The sequence below is a fragment of the Coloeus monedula genome, assembly GCF_965178545.1.
Source record: "Coloeus monedula genome assembly, chromosome: 2".
Classification (NCBI taxonomy): domain Eukaryota; kingdom Metazoa; phylum Chordata; class Aves; order Passeriformes; family Corvidae; genus Coloeus; species Coloeus monedula.
The window spans coordinates 179,509-189,893 of NC_138782.1; the positions used below are offsets into that span (position 1 = coordinate 179,509).

At 45.3% G+C, this 10,385-nt stretch overlaps 1 pseudogene across 1 annotated transcript; it reads left to right on the forward strand.

The window, feature by feature from the left end:
- The first annotated feature begins 5,094 nt into the window (after nucleotides 1-5,094).
- On the forward strand, nucleotides 5,095-9,327 carry LOC309586202 (epidermal growth factor receptor kinase substrate 8-like protein 2; annotated as a pseudogene). Its single transcript has 6 exons — nucleotides 5,095-5,235; nucleotides 6,002-6,121; nucleotides 6,972-7,119; nucleotides 8,207-8,390; nucleotides 8,797-8,929; nucleotides 9,256-9,327. The product of its transcript is annotated as an epidermal growth factor receptor kinase substrate 8-like protein 2 (transcript).
- The last annotated feature ends 1,058 nt before the right edge of the window (nucleotides 9,328-10,385 follow it).

A 10,385-nucleotide genomic window follows, 5' to 3' on the forward strand; every position in this document is an offset into this window, starting at 1 on the left:
AGACACATCTTTAACCACCCTACCCTCTCCCTCTTCCTCCATCCACCACTGATTGATGCAACTGGAAGCTTCAGTAACTGCAGAGCAAAGTCCCACTTACTTCCAGCTCTCCTGGCCCAGCAAATGCTCAGCTCTTCTGGGAAGATGGAGCTATGCCATAAGCACATTGCACCTGAAAGGAGATGAAACCTTCCCTTCAAAGACACATGTGACCAGGTTTTTGGAACTGCCTGATGTGGCCAGTTCTCATCTGTTTTCCATAAAGAAGGAAAAGAGCCCTGTATTCTCCTCTTCATGATAGTTCAAGTATGAATTCCAAAGAACAGAGATGCCAGGACTTGTCAGTGACATGACTAACAATTTTATGAGAACTGGCAAAACAGTTCATTTCTCCTACATCTTATTCTCAGAAACCTTGGAATTGTTTTGTCTGAAAGATTTGGGGGGAGGAAGGTGGACTTAATTCTCACAACTATATTAAATATTCAGTACATCTGATATTCTGTTGTCAACACACAAAATATAGTTTAATTATGATAAGCCATACTGGAATCATTTACAATACATAAATGTGAAAAAACAGCATTAAATTATTTCTTGTTCCATGTGGAAAAATATACACCTTCCAACCCCCCAAGAAAGTAAGACAAGGCACAATAAATTCTGGTAATTCTCTTTCTTCTGACTTTTCAGTTCCATCACAGCTCTCAAAACTAAGATTTATGTGCTGTTTTGCATCTGTATCTGTTGTTGATTTTCCCCCCCTACAGGGATATAGGTGAATAAGTTTGGACAGGAAACGGTATCCCTCAAGCCAAACTGAAAGGTTTATAAAGTTGCTAAGAAAAGTTTGGGTCAGGGCCTAAATATCAATCATCTGCTCACTGTCTTTTTAAACGAGCTCAGGCATTTTCCCAACTGTTCCCAGCAGGTCTCTGCCACTATTTTAAACTAAGATTTCAGCCATTTTTTTTCCCCTGTGTTGACCTCACTAATTTTTCTTTCTCCCCCTCTTTACCTGCCAAAGGCATCCATCAGGATTTTGCCAAAGGCTATCTGCTTTTGAAGTTGAGAGGAATTCACTAATCGTGAGTGTCAAATCCACAGTAAATGCCATGGCCATATGGTATATGCTGCTTTTGGGAATTAGCTCAAAAGGCCTAGCTGTGAGAAGGCCGGCTGTATGTCAGGAGGGTTTCACTGCTAACTTTCATAACTCATGTCAGCTCTTTCAGTTTCTGTATGCATTGGCTTCAGGGAGTGCAACTGTTCCCTGAATTTATAAAAATGTTGTCAAGATCCCTTGATCTTGCTTCCTCTGTCTCTCTCGCACAAACACATCCAAACACATTTATATACACAGTGGAATAGCATGCACAGTGGCATGCAAATCTAGCAAAAGAGAAGCTTGTAAATAAATAGCATGTCATTCTGCTTACTCAATACATTTCTCTGGGTGTTAAACTCATGATAAACATATCATAAGCCCCGATGAAGGCTCTACAGCCTGTCCCATCACACCATCCTGAGTGTAACTCTGCAATGCATAGGAAGACATAAGTTTGAAAAACAGAGCAGAAATAGCTCCCCTAAGGGCAAGGTGCTGACATAGCTGAAACATAACTAACTGGAGAGCATTTGTTTTCACTAAAGAAGGAAGTGTCAGTGACACATCTCTGTGCCTGTGGAGGTGTACTGTACATTCAAAGCAAAAAGAAATCCACCTTCTTTAAAAAATTGGCCATTAATACATAAATATGTCTGTGTTGAAATCCCTCAGACGGTACCATTCTTAACAAGAACTACACACAAGACTAAGAAATTCTGCAGAGAATCACGCTTTTGTGATCCAAAGAGGCAAGGAGAAAGAAAACCACATATGAAGAGTTTAACATACCCACTTAGTGATAGAAAAAGAATTATTACAAAAATAAATGTCAGTCCCCTTGAAACACTTGAGTCAGCGCTCTCAACTTTCTCTGATGCTGTAGGAAGGTGTGAATGTCCTCCATGTGTCACATCATCCGCACCAGCCACACAGGAATGTCTCCAATGCACCTCAGAGCCTTTCAAGGACCACTCCCCTCTAATTTATGTATAGTCTGTTAACATCCTCTTGGAGCAAACAGAAATAATACTTTTAAAAGACATTTATACTTCAGAAACATGTGCCCCGACACAACAAAAAACCCAGATTTTAATACTGCCCCGAGGCAGAATTCATCCATCTTTAAGGCTTCTATGATGTATTTCCTGGTTAGTAATACAAAAAGAACTGCTGGCAGTATCACATCGAAACCGAAGTGCCAGAATCAGAAAAACTACTGAAAAGTTTACCTTTATAGGAAAGCTTCAGTCTTGGGATATTTTGTTTTGACGTTCCAGTGACTGGAAGGAACAGCATCGCTAAAGACAGCAGGCTGCAGGCATGTGGCACTTGCAGAGCTCTCATTCTGCTCTCCTCTTCTGTATCTTCTTTTGTACTATGGTGAAATATCTCCCCACTTTTCAAACAATCCAAGTTTTATCTGGAAGAAAAAAAGAAAACATCTGTAGATCTGCTTTACTGCATAAGCAACAATTCTGTAAGCAAGCCAGACCTATTTCTAAAGAGCACCTCAGTTAATTTCTTTGCTACGAAAGTATTTTTCCTCTAGTACAAGTAAATATGTTTTGTTTCTTTAATACTAAATTTACACATTTTGACATTGGAAAAATATGTAAACTTTTCAGACACCAATGTCTAGCCTAGCTAACGTTTAAGCACAAATTAAATTAATGCAGTATCCATAAAAAGAACATTTGACATTCAAAAGTGACCATGCAACTTGATAGTTAATACCAGTCCATTGGATATCTTACATGTTTTATAACTCTTTTTGTCTCAGTACAACAGCTATTGTGTGTTTATGCTATGACTAGAATGAACTGTAATGTCTCAGATGCCATGGGGGTACAAGCTGAGTTAACAGTGAGTACTTACCCATCAAAAACTAAACTAAGAAAACTGGAAAGAGCAAGCAGTTGTGTTTAGTTTTAATAGAGAAAAAAGTCAAAGCGGATGATGGATTTAAAAGTGCTTTCAGTATGATATTTCCAGCAGAACAACTGCCTCAACTCATCCACCAAAATGTCCTATAAACTTTAATGAGTGTTTCAGGCTGGGGTCAATAGGCTGATAGGGGATTTTGTTAGCACAGTGTGCAACTAAGCCAGCTTTGCAACACTTTTCACTTAGTAAGAATCATTCATATTCCATAAATCTTGAAGTGTTTTACAACTGAAAGCAATTATCACTGCCCTTATTTTCCCTATGCAAAAACGGAACCATAAAGCTGCAGTGAACCTATTTCCTCAAGGTCACACAGCAAGCACAGTAGTTGAAAAGAAAACAGCAACAGCAGTCCTGCTGTCCTTTGTACCCAGCTATCAAGGATCCCTTTTGCCCAATAACTCGACTTTTGCACATGAAATTATTTGAAATGGCATCTTGAGTTCTGAAGGCAAAACTTCATGGTTAATAAATCACAGAGATCAGAGTATGAAAATATTTGTGAGACCAGATCCTTCCCCCTGCAAGTGCCTGATGCTAGAGGTCAAGGGAGATGGCTGGTGAAATGACAAATGTCAGTGTTTGAGTAATGCTGTAAAACCAAGGAGTAAGGAAATGTTATGGTTAGTCAAGAGATTAATGGCTCATGATGTGCCATGAAAATTCTTTTCTGAAAGGTACTGGAGCTGCCTGATTAAAAGAGCAATCCTAGTGCCCACATCAGCCAGCACTTGCACAGACACCAAAGGAGAGGTTCCTTGCAAGTCCATGAGAGATGCAGCACAGCTTGTGGCCCCTGAGCCTTTCCACCGGTCTGTTATTTGAACTCCTGCAGCACTGGGTCTTGCAATTCTGTGAGCTACAGCAGCACCCAGAACCAATTCGGCACCTCCTGATACAGGCAGTTCATCCTTCCTGGCATGAAAGGATGGAAACAGAATCCCTTCCGTTCTCTCTGACACAGGAAATCTTTCTCAGATGAAACTTGGGCTTTCTGAGCCTCCAGACTTTCGCTCAATAGCAAAAGACAAGGAAGTGTGCAAGAAGAGCATGATGGTGAAAAAGAGGGAAACAATTCGTAAAATCCCCAAAGCATAATTCCTATTGCAGAACACTAAGCTTCTTCCTTCTCAGTCCCCTCTTCAACACTCATATTCAGTGTCTGAATGCACTACTCTTGGCCAAGTGTGAGTACATGTTCACGAAACGACATGGAGAGAAAACAGACAAACATGAAATGCCTGTTTCATCTTTCTCTTCCCTTTATTACAGTATCAGATCCTAAAGGAACACCCTTACTTCTTCTGTGCCAACACATCTATCTGAGGGTGGACCACGAAGGACTAAAGTGGATTAGACTATCCCAGGGTTAAATCGCCTTGAAGAAATTTATTTAGAGGTGAAAAAGGGGAAAAGAAGGAGAGGGGAGGAGGGGGAAGAATACATGAAGATGAGACACCAGCCCTGTTCATCTTCAGCAGGATGATAGTGACAAACCATACTTCAAAAAGAAGCAATTAAGAGGGAGCCAGTCTCACTGCAAGTATGTTGAGAAGTCACGGCCTGAAGGTCTGGGCCTCAGCCAACAGGGAACTCACCAAAGGATATGGGGCTCATTTTCTTGAGGCAAATTACTGTGAAGAATCAGGACTAAATTTGACTAAAAAAACAGTTGCATCATTGCACTGTCATTTGCTGAATTGATTGAGAATCAGCACCAAACTCGGCCCTTCGGCCATAGCTCACAACCTCACTTTTTCATGTAGGCTTTTTTTGCTAATGGGAACCTTCCTTTTTTCTTGGTTGGGTTATTTTTCCCCTTTCCCCTTTTATTTGAATAATGTCTGTGAAAAACCATTTGCTTTCACGAGGCGGTTAGTTTACACTGGAGGCAGCAGCTCTGTGAGCTCGAGCCAACCCTGTCCTGTCTTTAGATTCATTGCAATCTGGCCACATTGTCACATATATTTTTAGTTTATGATGATCCTCTAATACAATTCCAGCTTCCACACAGAGTCCTTCCAACAGTCTAGCTCAGGTTAATGAACTTCAGGACACTTCTCTTCTGCAGGAATTTCGAGGCCCAGGGGGTGGCTGTGCCCAAGAGATTTGCCAAAATCCGCTACGATTTCACCGCGCGAAACGCCAGTGAGCTCTCGGTGCTGAAGGATGAAATCCTGGAGGTACGTGACCGCTCCTGGAAAAGGTGTGTCCCCCAGGGGCAGGAGAGAGCTCGGGATAGCAACAAGCACCAACTCCATTTTCCCTGGTGGTATCTCAGCAGTGACACAAAGCTTTGCTCAAACCCAAAGCTGGAGCAGGCTGCCTGTGCTGTGTCGTGTCATTTCCTCAGCTCAAAGACATCGGTCCCATTTTAACCACAGTGAGGAGGGAGGACAACAACTCGCTCTAGAGCCCTGCTCATCCCCCGCTGGGTCGGTTCCTTATCACCACTTCCTCCTCCACGAGGATTTGTTTTCTCTGAAAAGCACCTTTCTCATAACCTTTCTCTTACTGCAGCACTGTTGGCAGCTGGACAAGGTGGGACGTGACTTGGGCTGACACTGATCTGTGACCTGAGGAAAAGGTTTCTCTGCAAAATGTGGCTTTTTATTTATTTAATTATTTATTTTAATGCAAAAAGACATCAGAAACTCAGTCATTAGGAAAAAAAGGTCTGGAGAAACAGGGACATTATGTAGGAACTATGAGTTCTTCAGCACGCAGAGGTGCTCTCCTGTTCATCCTTACGATACATTCTGATGCTTTCCAGGAGAAGTTTCAGTCCTGGATTGCATCTGAGAGCAACAGATCTGATTAGAGCTCCTGGCCTCAGTGATGTCCTTCTGGCAACTTCACCTTTTGGATGGTTCGGCCCCGCTATATCCTGGTTGTTTATGCCTGAAATCCCATTTTCCCACAGCAGATTTATTTTTGTCCCTCTCTCAGGTGTTGGAAGATAATAAGCAGTGGTGGAAGTTGCTCAACCGGAGTGGGCAGGCCGGTTATGTTCCGTACAATATCCTGGATGTGGTGAAACTGGAAGAGCTCAAACAGGTCTGTAGTCAGGTAATACCTGACTGGTATCAGCTGCAGGGCACAATCTGCCTCTGGGAATAATGTTGTCATTAGACCTCCCTGATTTCTTAGGATACTATGCACCAATCAGGACAGACCTTCAGAAGTAGACAAAGCCAGGAGATTCCTGAGTCTCCTATGATAAAATTCACATTTTGCTACGATCGTCTTCCCAAATAAGGCCTATCCTTCCTATTTGTGCACCAGCCTCCTGCTTTCCATATTTTTCCACATCAAGATTTTTCTTGGGGGTTAAATTAAAGATGGACACTTCCCTCAGCCAGTTCAGTTCAGCACCAGGAACACGTTACTGGAGTGGAGGCAGATGGAAACACCATCTAAGTGAGAATTAACTGAATACTGCAACTTGCACTGCAGAAATGTGGAGCTGGAGTGTTCTAAACACCCTAGGGAAGCATGGAATTGCTTCCCCATTTTGGTATTGCAGCGTTTGGGCAAAGCCTAAGGCGGCCCAGCAGGCTTCTGGATAAATCCCTGCTAGTTTAATCAAAACGTCAAAAAACTTTCCAGTCCGCTCCAGGCCCTTGGCAGTGGTCCCGCTTCACATCCCAGCTACGGAGCAGTGAGGCTCTGCCTTCCAATGAGATCGAACACGTTTGGCACAACTAGGAATTCCCTTGCGCAAACTTCAGACTTTGCTTTGGGTTCTTCATTCCCAGAAATTAACTTCTTCCATGCAGCTCCACCTGAGGTCTCCCCAGCCCCACATCAGCACAAGGAGAACACGGCAGTTTGTCCCTCCGTGGGTGTGAGGCAGAAAGCTTAAGAAAATTAAAAACGACCAAAAAAAATTCTTACTTTTCTTTCCCTTTCTAACCAGTCTAACCAGAGGTACAAAGGAGACCTGAGCCCCAGGGGCCATGGCCCATCCAGCCCAACCCACAAGCTGCCTGCCAGCTACGCCGGGGATAAGTGGGGCACTGAGATGTTGTCGCGCCACTCTGCACAGGACGCCAAAGAACGCACGTGTGTGTCCCACTCTGGGCTCCCCTGGGTTTGGGCGCTCGGGGGACCAGACCTGCCCAAGGGGCTCCCCTGCACCTTTTACTGATCACAGCAATGCAGCAGCACTGTGTCTGGAGGCCATTCCAGGCAGGACAAGAGCCAAGAGAGCAGCCCTGGGGCTTGTGACACCGCCGGGGCTCTCGGGCGGCCCGGGCCGAGCAGGGCAATAAGTGATCACCCCATGCCTCCTTCCTCCAGTTCTAACTTCCTCCTCCTCCTCCCAAGGAGAGAGTTTCCTTTCTCTTCCAAAATGTTTAAGTGTGTCTAAGGAACAGCTCAGGTCAATCCCTTTCTCTCACTTCCTTTTGCTCATCTCCCGGCACACACACAGTGCCCGCCTGGCCGCTTCCTTCATGTGGTTCCACAGAATTCCCGGCCAAACAGGAGATCCGCATCACTCCCTCACCCTGCACATGCTGTGGGGCTCACAGAGCAGGAGAGAGATCAGGGGCCCTGCTCACCTCACCCCTTATCCCACCCTGTCCACTCCTGGAAGCAGGAGCCCTTCTGGGACGACAGGAAGCCCCACCATACAAGGACACAAATCTGTTCGTATCACTGAGTTATTCTCCACAGTCTTCAGGAGTTTCATGGGGAAAGCGATACTGGATGAAGAGTCACTGGAGTTTTCACAGAAGCACAGGATGCCCTGGGCTGGAAGGGACCTTCAAGCTCATCCCATCATGAGTGTGTTGCTCATTCCCAGTTTGTGCTTCCTGCCGCTTCTGTTCTGTTGCGGAGCAAAACCTGGAGCTCTGCGATCAGCAAATTAGTGACTAGAAGCAGCAGAGAGGACTGAAAAGGTCTCAATTCCAAACCTCCAATTGTAGATTCTCACAGAACTGTGCTTCCACATCAGGCAACAGCCAAGGGGTGATGGGAGCAAAATAAATGGCAACACAGGGGCACAGGAAAATGGGAATCACTTTTCTGGGCTGAATTTAAATAAGAATGTTGAGCCACATCCCCATCTGCCTTACAGTTTCCCCACAAACATTTAATGGCATTTTTGACTGAAGACTTGCTTTCATTCCCTACTTGTTTCTACAGAACTTATTCACCAAACGGATGAGCTGAACGACGAGCTGCTAAAGAAGATCACAAACAATAAAATTCAGCCTCCCCACAGGAATTTCAAAGTGGAAAAGCCTCAGCAAGTTTTCGTGCCCCTCACCTTTGAATCCAGCACTGAAGAAGTCAAAGCCTGGCTGGAGGCCAAGTCATTCAGCAAAGAGTAAGATTTGCCCTATTGCCACGTGCAATGCTCGTCCTTCCCTGGAGAAGGAGCGGGGGAGGCCACCGGCACCATCTCACCTGGGACAAGCCACTTGGATTTACTTACAGAGCCTGTGTTGCAAATTAGATTTCAACCCTGTTCAATCCAGGCTCTATAACCAGAATGTTCAGAGCCCAAAGTCACTCCCTTTCTCTGGTATAAATATTTTCTTGGAGATAAACAGTTAACTAACTAAATCCAAGGCCTGAAATGCTACTGGAATTGCAGCTGCCACCTTGGAACAGCCCCAGGGCCCCGTGATATGGTCCCACTGCAGCTCCTGGCCTCCCATCTCCAACTCCTCACCTCTGGCACGAGGCCACGTGCAGCACAATCGTCACCTCCCTACTTTGTGTCTCCCCAGGACCGTGGAACACCTGGGCATCCTCACCGGAGCTCAGCTCTTCTCCCTCAACAGAGAGGAGCTGAAGAAGGTGTGCGGTGATGAGGGAAACAGAGTCTACAGCAAGATCACAGTGGAGAAAAACCAGCTGGAGGTAAGCATTTTTCTGGATAATTCCTGCTGGAATGGGGGCTGTACCAGCAGCGTCAGATAGCTCATTAAACAGGCATTTTAAAAAATACAATTGTGGGGAAAAAAAATGCAACCAAACCTACACCAGCAATAAAACACACGTAAAAATTCCGAAGTGTCTTTTGAGCAAATCTGTAAGATCCCCCTGTTTCCACTAATTAATCTGCTTTTTACTGATATCACTTATCTCTTTGAAACTAGCTCTACTTTTACAGCATTAATTAAATACTGTCACTTAACTGCAGCTTGAAGTTCAAATCCAAACTGCCTGTTTTGTTTCCATTCCAGAAAAGCAGAGGGGAGTCGGAGCTCCAAGAAATCACGAAGCGCCGCCAGGAAAGGATCGATTCTGCAAATTAAAGTCTCTCTGCTTTATTTCAGCTCTTAGCCCTAAGTAGTGCAGAAAAAAAGGGAATGAAAGCAATGATTCCTGGCCCAGGCCAGATGCAGCAGAGCTCCCCTTGGGGTCCAGCTGCCATCAGAGTGACAATTCCTTGAACACTGTTGGGAAGGGTTGACAATAAGACCATGTCCCACTGGGAAAGGTGTTTTAATTTTGCATGAAGTATTTTTTTTATAACTATATATTTTATACTGAAATTTTCCGTGCATGCGATCAGAGCAGGATTCACACGGGGCTGGATGTACAAGGGCTGGCTTCAAGCAAAAAAAGACCCCCAAAGCTTTTCTCCGAGGGCTGTCCCCTGCTCCCCACTCTCCCCTGGCAGAGCAGGCGTGGCACACAGCACAAGAGAGGCCAGCCTCAAGGCTTGGAGCCTGGACCAGAGGAATAAGGCTTTAGAACCCTGCAATGGTTTGGGTTTAAGGAAAGGACATTAAAGCTCATCCCATTCCACCCCCCTGCCATGGGCAGGAATGCCTGTCACAAGCCCAAGTTGTTCCAAATCTTGTCCAACCTGGCCTCGGACACTTCCAGGAATGGTGAGTCATGACCTCTCTGGGCAACCTAACCCTTTCTATTTCCATTTCCATTTCCCCCTCAGTGCAGGTGTCCCCTGCAGCCCACGAGCACAGGGCCGGTGACAACTGCCTGTCCTTGTCCTGTCCCCCTGTGCCCCCTCGTTGGACAAGGCTAGAATGGCAACACACATTCCCGAAGTCTGGCTGCTTCCTTAAATCCATGGACCAGCTAGTGCTATCTCTGAACAGCTGAAATGAGCTTTCAGTGCCTAGAAATGAGCAGGAGTGACAAACAAAGGGATTTGAATCTGGAAATAGGTGAGTTCCACCCGCCCACCGCTGCTGATGCAGAGGCTGGGGCTCGGGGCAGCTGTGCAGCCCTTCCCTGGGGCACGGATCCTGCACTGGAATGTTGTGGTGGTGTTGCCAAACCGGGCCTCAAACCAGGAGAAGATAAGCCCTGACCGTTTGCTCCCGACCCAGGCACACCCACAGCC